This window comes from Wasmannia auropunctata, unplaced genomic scaffold, assembly GCF_000956235.1.
Source record: "Wasmannia auropunctata unplaced genomic scaffold, wasmannia.A_1.0 LD336101.1, whole genome shotgun sequence".
Taxonomy (NCBI): Eukaryota; Metazoa; Arthropoda; class Insecta; order Hymenoptera; family Formicidae; genus Wasmannia; species Wasmannia auropunctata.
Window position 1 is genome coordinate 2,203,732 of NW_012026789.1, and position 8,184 is coordinate 2,211,915.

Here is an 8,184-nt window from a genome sequence, read left to right on the forward strand (position 1 = left end):
GGGGGGAGGGGAAGTGCGAGAACGTCTATAGAGGCACACGCGCGTTTTATCAATAGTAAAGAAAGCATTCCACCTCGAAAGAAAGAGTCTTTGAAGAAGAAGAGATGATAAAAGAAAACGCTTTTTTTAAATTGTTTTGAAAGTAAGTCACGCCAGACGCGCGTGGCGCCGAATGAATTCAAATCGCCAGGCGATGGAGCGACGGGAGGAACGTGCAAGCAGGAGCGATAAGATGCCGGAAGCTGACAGCTTGAAGTTTCCAAACCGTAACGGTGCTTACGTCGAACGTCATTTAGAGTTCCAGTCTCGCGCGAGCGGAAGTTTCGAAGCTTTGATACTCGACAGCCGCACGTAGCGGGATGAAAACGAAAGGAAAATGGAGAGAGCGCGAAAAAGAATCTCGGCCGAATGCTTACAATGCATTTCGAGCTTCAGACCTAAGAGGCCTTCGTGCGCGATCCATCATTTTTCCGAAAGACGGATTCGAGGCATTCCAGATCCAAACCGTATAGGTATTTCTGTATTAGGTCTTTCGCAGAAAAGACAACGTAAATGGAACGAAATCTGTAATTTATCATTTACTTATTGAGCTTTGAGCGATCTGTAAATTAACGATAGAATTCTATTTATAATTTTATATACTATATGCGTAATATAAACATCTCTAGATATAAAAGAATCAGAATGCAACATGTACACAAAAAATATATTAAATACATATCAAAAATACACAAAATTATAAATATAAAAAGAGAATCTTTTATTTATACATCTCTTATCATATAAATAAAAAAATTAATAGATTCTATTTGATGTGAATTATGGATCGTCTAAAATGGACTTTAAATTTATACAAAAATTAAAAAATCACATAATAAATTGTACAAACTATTTTTATACAGAATTTCGAGGTGTATAATTTAGATGTATTACTCTAATTAATTTTTATTTAAAAAATTTTTCGTGTACAGCATACGTATAAAGTCCGCAAACATTTTTTAAATAAAATAAGCTACTCTTAAATAAAAAATGTTTGCAGACTTTACACATGTATCTATTTCATCACACAAATATTTTTCTCTTTATAACTCTACAATATAATTTTTTTCTAATATCTTAACTTTCCAGCTAATAATTAAAAACTTTCGTGTATGTACATATACGTATTTTTTTTCATCCCATCGAAACAGGCTGCAAAATGGCCGCGCCCTAGATATTTTGGCTTTCTCGGCCAAAGTTCATCTGCGATCGTCAATGCCGTATCGGCAAACCGACCGATCCAATTATCGCGGTAATAATAACGTGTACGCGTTACAAAGTTCCTATCGGGATAATTCGTGCCCCGAAATTGGTCGCTCGCCCCCGCTCGGCAGCGAACCGCGAGACTCGAAGCGACTCGCATTCGATCGATAGGTCGTTGCATTCCGTGTGCGGGCGTTCGTTTCGCGACCGATGCAATTGCGCATACACAAGCGTCCTAATCGGCGGTTCGTGCGCAGCTCTCGGTTCTCGGCCACGGATGATTGCATGAAATCAAGGCACATAGAGCTAATTTCCTTCGGGCGACTTCAGTACGCGCGATAATCCGACAACTCGAAGCGGCCCGACAATCCCCTTAGTGATAATTAAATGCCGCTGTCGCGATCGATCGGATTATTCACAACAATCGCCACACGGAAAATACACGCTCGCCGTTATACCTACATACGCCAGCCGCGGTCCTCGCAGAAATATCGATATCGCGTGAGAAATATGCGTTATCAAGGGAGCGACTAAGGAAAAACCGATTGCGAATCCGCGCGGGTTCCAGGAGTTGAACCCCTAAAATATTTTTCGATAGACCTCGGGCGATGTTTCTCTATTGTGTCTTCGCACGATATAGCAATTATTCCAATATATAATAATAATAATAATATATATATATATATATATATATATATATATATATTTGTATCGTGCAAAAGTGTAATACCAAAAACATTTCTTTAAGCACAAGGGATAGTTTAGAGACCGTTTCTTCGGATGGGATCGAGACCTTTCTGTTAACATTACTTTGATGCGTCCTTCACGTAATACCAATATTTCTGCGGAGCAACTTGACATACACAGTGAATATATTTTCTAAAATTTTATTGAAAAATAAATAATTGAATATTATCATGATATAAAATTTATATAATTATGTATGTATTATGTTACCGTCAAAACCCATAATCTGTTAAAACCCGAATTCACTAGTTAAAATTAGAATAGACATAAACCTAACATAGACGAAAACCTATTTGGACAGTGCAATTATAGACCTTGTTTCGCCCCGTAAACAGGGGAAGCGGAGAGACCTCGCTATGTATGGAAAGTCGAAAACCCGTGTGAAACAATTATATAGACTTGATTTCAACCACAAAACTAGTTTTAACTAGTGAAATCGGTTTTAACGATTATGGATTTTGACGGTAACATACATTTATACACATTTTCTTTATTTTCTACTGATTCACAATTTCCTGTTTTTAACAGAACAATTCTTAAATTATGTGAATGAAAAATAATAAAACTACTTTTTGAAATCATACATAATTATTTATGTTTAATTAATTTCCTGAAAATGAATAGATATCTTTATTTTATTATACTTGCCGATCAATATAAAGAATGTAAGACGCTCACGTTGAACACAATAGCACAGGATTCGTTTATTTTTACTTGAGAAAAACCACAAGTGTCAAATAAATTGACAGCTGTACTTCTTACGTGTAAGCCGCGTGCGGGATATATAAGGTCACCCATTTCGCGAGGATTATTTCATTCCTGGACTTTCGACCCGACGTCACATTCCACGACGTCCTACTGTTCAAATGAAAATCCCAATATGTCGACCGTCATCGACACTACCAACGTATTCTCGGGCTTCCCTTCGTCATTCCGACGTGTTCTGGAATTCGAAGGACATGCACACGCATACCCGGTGACCCAATAAGACATCGCCCGGGACGAACGGAAAAGATTTAATGGATAACCGTCCAAGGGTAAGTCAAGTTGAACGGGAAAGCGGCCGAGAGAGAGTTTTTGTTGTATTTATAAATTCTTCATGATGCCCGATTGTAAGAACTTTAAACACGTTCTCTGCCAAATCGATTTTCGGTAACTTTCCGTTCGGGCCGCGTGGGTCGCATGCGCTCCACGTTGTCGAGGCTAATAGTTTTATTTATAACGTATATCGTATAGCATTTAGAAAATTTGTAACTATAAATTCATTACTATAAAGAAATACAAGTGTAAGAATATTCTCAAAATGTGATGTATTATACATACCTAATAGCCTCGATATACGATTTTAAGAAATATTTTCTGATAATGTTACATATAAAACATAGTAAAAATATCAAATGGCCTAAAGGGACATCCCGTACAGTAAAGAAAGTGTTAATAAATTTATCCCGTCAGTTTTGCCGAAGGCATGCATCAGATACATTTGAGAATGTCTCTTATCGCGTTTTATACAATTGTTAGTTTTATCTAATTAGCGATATATGCAATTCATACACGTTTTATTTGCAAATCTATATAATAGTAAATAATGAATGTCAAAAAGTTGTGGCGTTTTTATCTCAACGTGTAAGCTCGAACAGCATTAAATCCTGCTCTGTTATCATAAAGCTCGCAATGGCCGACGAACGCAAAGGCCCTAAATTGTCCGGAAACATTCCCCACGCTCCGTGGAGTGAATGCCGATTCGCTTAGAAATATCCGACGCGGGAATTTATTTTAGCGCGTCGACGTTAACGGGGCGCATCCTGCGTGCAACAGGTGATTACATGCGTTCAGCAAATATCGTCCAATTAAACGTCATCGTACCCCAGCGGCCCTCGACATGATGACACAATTTTGATTACGTAACACGATTTCCAACGCTTCCGATAAGCAGCGACAACAACGTATTATGCGATGTAAATGATCGAGTTTCGATACTTATCGTTTAATAGATACAACCGCGCGAAACATCGTCATTAAAGCGAACAAAGCTTCTTTACTCTGTTAATTATTTATAATTATTATAAAGAAAATAAAACAACATAATATAAAAGTGCAGAATAAAATAAAGTAAAAATTATACGGAAATACTTGAATAAAATATTTAAAAAAAAACGTTAAAATTAAAAACAAAATTAAGTCAATTCTTTACAAATTGCCATTTGTATTACTTACACATAGTCGATAGTGAGATTTGTGTGACAAGTTTATTATAGTATTTACTTAGATGATTTAATTGATTTTGGGCAACACCCACACTAATTTTTACGAGAAAGAATCGTCTCGCTGTTTGAATCCTATAAGGTATTTCGGATCGCTCTTCGGGAACGATTTAATCCAACTTTCATGGACTCGTGTTTGCCCGAAAATATATTCGATGCGCATATAAAGGGGCGATTGCTCAGTAAATTTGATCTGCCGTCTTACATTTAACTTTTAGATTTTAATTCAAGATCCAACCTATAGAGACCCAAGATAATGTTCGAGTAGGATATGAGTTTTCGTGAAAGTCGTGCAAATCGTTTCATTCCGAAAGTGCGCCATAAAAAGAGCGAGAGATCAAGATATCTAACCGAACAAAACTTTTCCACGATGCCAAATTGATTCACAATCGTGCGAATCGCACGTTGTTGTTGACAATTCGTTTTTGGTGTTGCGAGTTTCACAAATAATTAAAGTTGTGAAATGCAAAGCGGTCCACTTTTTGATGTAGTAACATTGTACTTGCTTCAGTCCGACTTGTCTTCGAAAATCTTACAGGATTCAGCGAGACGGATTCCTTCTCGTAAAAGTGTTAGTGTGGGTATATTTTCCAGGATCAATTAAATCATCGAGGTAAATACTGTAACAAACTTCTCACACGAATGTCAATCACGTGTGAGCAATACTTATATTCATATGCAGAAATAACTATTAATTACACGGAAAAGAAAAAATTATATTAGCATTTATTAGAAGAATCGGATTTGTGCTGCATAAATCAATCTTTAACTGTTGTAAAATTATTATATTATTGCAAAATTCCAAGTTGACGGAACGCTGTGCTGTAAGTCCTTTATAAGAAAAATTATTTTTGTTGTTTTATTTTGAATAGGGTAATCGGGTGATTCTCGCGTCGAACAACGTTCTGTTTTTCCCTTCTGAAACAATATAAGTAGATGAACGTTACCGCTGGTCGGCCTCGCGAGAGTGTGGGTCAGAATCAGGCGTGTCCGAGCTGTTAGGGCAGGCGTCAAGGGAAGTATTTCTTAATTAGTGACGGCACTTCGAACGGGGGCTATCTCGAGGTGTCTTGAGGCGAGTTGAGCCGCTCCCACGGAGCCGTGCCCCTCATGGCTCGCTCGTAGATCACGATTTGCCCTAAGTGCCTTAAGTTCCATGTCGACGTCGGCGCCGATAAATGATCGTAAACGGCTCATGATATAAGCCAGTGCCAACGACGTAAATTGACGGGAAGCTCAAGAGTCTGTTGTATGTACATATATATAAATAATGTGCGGTCAGGTACAAGCTTAATATATCGGAGATGGTCTAGTCAAGAGAATCTAAAGTATGTACGTACGTTCGTCATTATATAGTATCAATGTTCGTATATATGTATATTATCGTCTGTACGATGAAAAGTTTTAATAAGATCTTCAAGATGATACTTTGTCATCTAATTTGTGGTTAATTATCTTGAAAATTTGCAATTGGATGTTTCTGAATTGCAACTTTTTAAACTAGACAGCTTGTAAGTCATCAGTTAGACTAAATAAGATTTAGTCATATTCTTATACATCTATTAGAGAAATTTGAAATTCATGCTCTTAAGACACAGTTTCTTCCTTAATTTTTAACAAAATAGAATTTTGACAAAATAAAACTTGACAAAATAAAGCAGAAAAAAATAATAAAAAATTCGAGTTTCTAAGATTTTATGTGACACATATTCGTATATATGTATATATATGTATGTAAGAATGATGCACTGTTGGATTAAACCAGTAGTGCGTCTAAAATTTGTGGACTCGTATGCAGAGCTCTGACGAGAGCTCGTCCCTATTTTTATTATCGTTCGATTGCTTATCAAACTCGCGTTTTTGTATTTCTAGATATAATACGTATTATTTGAATTTGAGGATCACGCTCCTCGGCAAGTTACACGGGCAAAAATATTTTCATGAATATTATTTCACTCCGGGTCACTCTCGACTCAGCTCCTACCGCGAATGTTTGCATTCGTTGCATTTTAATGTTACTACGAATCTCGACGTAAAGAGCGAGATTGAGTCCACCGATATCGACCGCAATTTTTACTTGGATGTAAATACATATTTAGGTCTATGACGAGTTCGCGGAAATATCGATCACTATCAATCAAGTGCGCTTACGAAACGCCTCCCTTTTTCCTGACAACTTTGGAATTAATTTTTTCTGACTAAAACTTTACGAAAAACCTTTGTTTCCTACTAACCAGAGTGAAACTAGATACGATTTCGGCAAGTCTAATCTACGATATCTATATAAATGTTTGATTGCCGCATGATCGAATTGCCGCATTCCAAATACTGCACAGAAATATTCTGCTTAAATAATAAATTAATAAAAAATTATTAATAAAAAACATTAGCTTAATTAATAAAAAACAGAAGAAAATTTCGTATAAAAAATATTAGGGCACATGCATACTCATATATACGCTCCATATTTTATCAGAGTATATGTATTTCCAATATAAAATATCTCATAAAATATTTATATTTTTTCGAGAATTTTATCTTTCCCTCTCTCACTTTCTCTCTTTCTCTCTTTCTTTCTTTCTCTCTCTCTCTCTCTCTCTCTCTCTCTCTCTCTCTTTCTACTCTATATATATATATATATACATTAGGATGGGCCGAAAAAATATTTTTTTTTTTAATCAATTAGTAATACCCCCCAAAAGTTAGTTACAGTTGCTTTAAAAAAATATGTAATTTGCAAAAAATGCATAAAACTAATTTCAAAGTCAAGGGGCAAACTGAAGATATTAATTAATTTTGATGAAATTTTATCTAGACCATACTGAGGTCCATAGCTAACTTTTGGGGGGTATTACTAATCGATTTTCAAAAAAAGATTTTTTCGACTCATCCTTAATATATATTATATGCATACATACATATACATATATATAAACATTAATATGAAACCTAACATACACGTATACTTCAGAACATTTTATCGATAGAAAAAATGAATCTGACAGAAACTATCACATTTTCATCGCCATGAATAAACACAGAGATCCATTTCGCGTGTCTACAATATCAAAATTGAAATTCACTGAAAGTACGTCGGTTTCAATGCTCAATATAAACATTGTCAGTAAAACTGTAAGGACAAATGTTACACGATTTTCCGGTTTTGCACATTTTGATTTCACTCGCAGCAAGTTGGCATGTTTAACGCATTTATTTTTGTGACATATACGCTTGAATTTTTGCATGTCAATTTAGCATTTTTTACCCGTTATTGTTCAATAGTAAAGAGGCACTTGTTTTTTCGTCTCTCATCATGGTCCAACACACGATCAATAGATAATAGTAGTTTCGGAAACATGCAATTTTTGCTGTTACAAATAGCGTCAAAGCGTGATCAAACGGCATATTCGTGATATAATCTGTCAAACATTTATTTCTATTTATGTTTTATATTAAATTATTTAATAAATAAAAGAATGTGAGACTAATTCGTAATCGACATAGTATAGAGAAAGTAAAAATAAAAAGACAAAATTAAAAGATTAAATTGGATGTTTCTGAATTGCATTAAACTAGACAAATTGTATATAAGTCGATATAGTTAAATAAAATAGATTTAGTCATATTCCTGTACATCCCTTAGAGAAATTTAATACTATAAGTATTTTAAATTGGTTAGTAATTAATTACTATAATAATTTAAATGTTGTGTGTGTGTGTGTGTGTGTGTGTGTGTGTGTGTGTGTGTGTGTGTGTGTGTGTGTGTGTGTGTTTTAGAGAACAGCGGTAGTATAGTGAAACACATATTGCGTTTACGAGGATACTATTGTTAAATTAGATAAAGTTACCTTTTTCTTACTCCTTTTTTTTGTAAACATTATAAACAGTAATATATTTCGAGATTTAAACACTGCATTTTTTAGGAGAGAAA

General features: G+C 35.2%; 1 protein-coding gene across 1 annotated transcript in view; it reads right to left on the reverse strand.

Moving 5' to 3' along the window:
- The window catches only part of LOC105458920 (acetylcholine receptor subunit alpha-like), an 85,775-nt gene that overhangs the window by 36,938 nt on the left and 40,653 nt on the right, over positions 1 to 8,184 (reverse strand). The gene's annotated exons all lie outside the window — the stretch shown is intronic.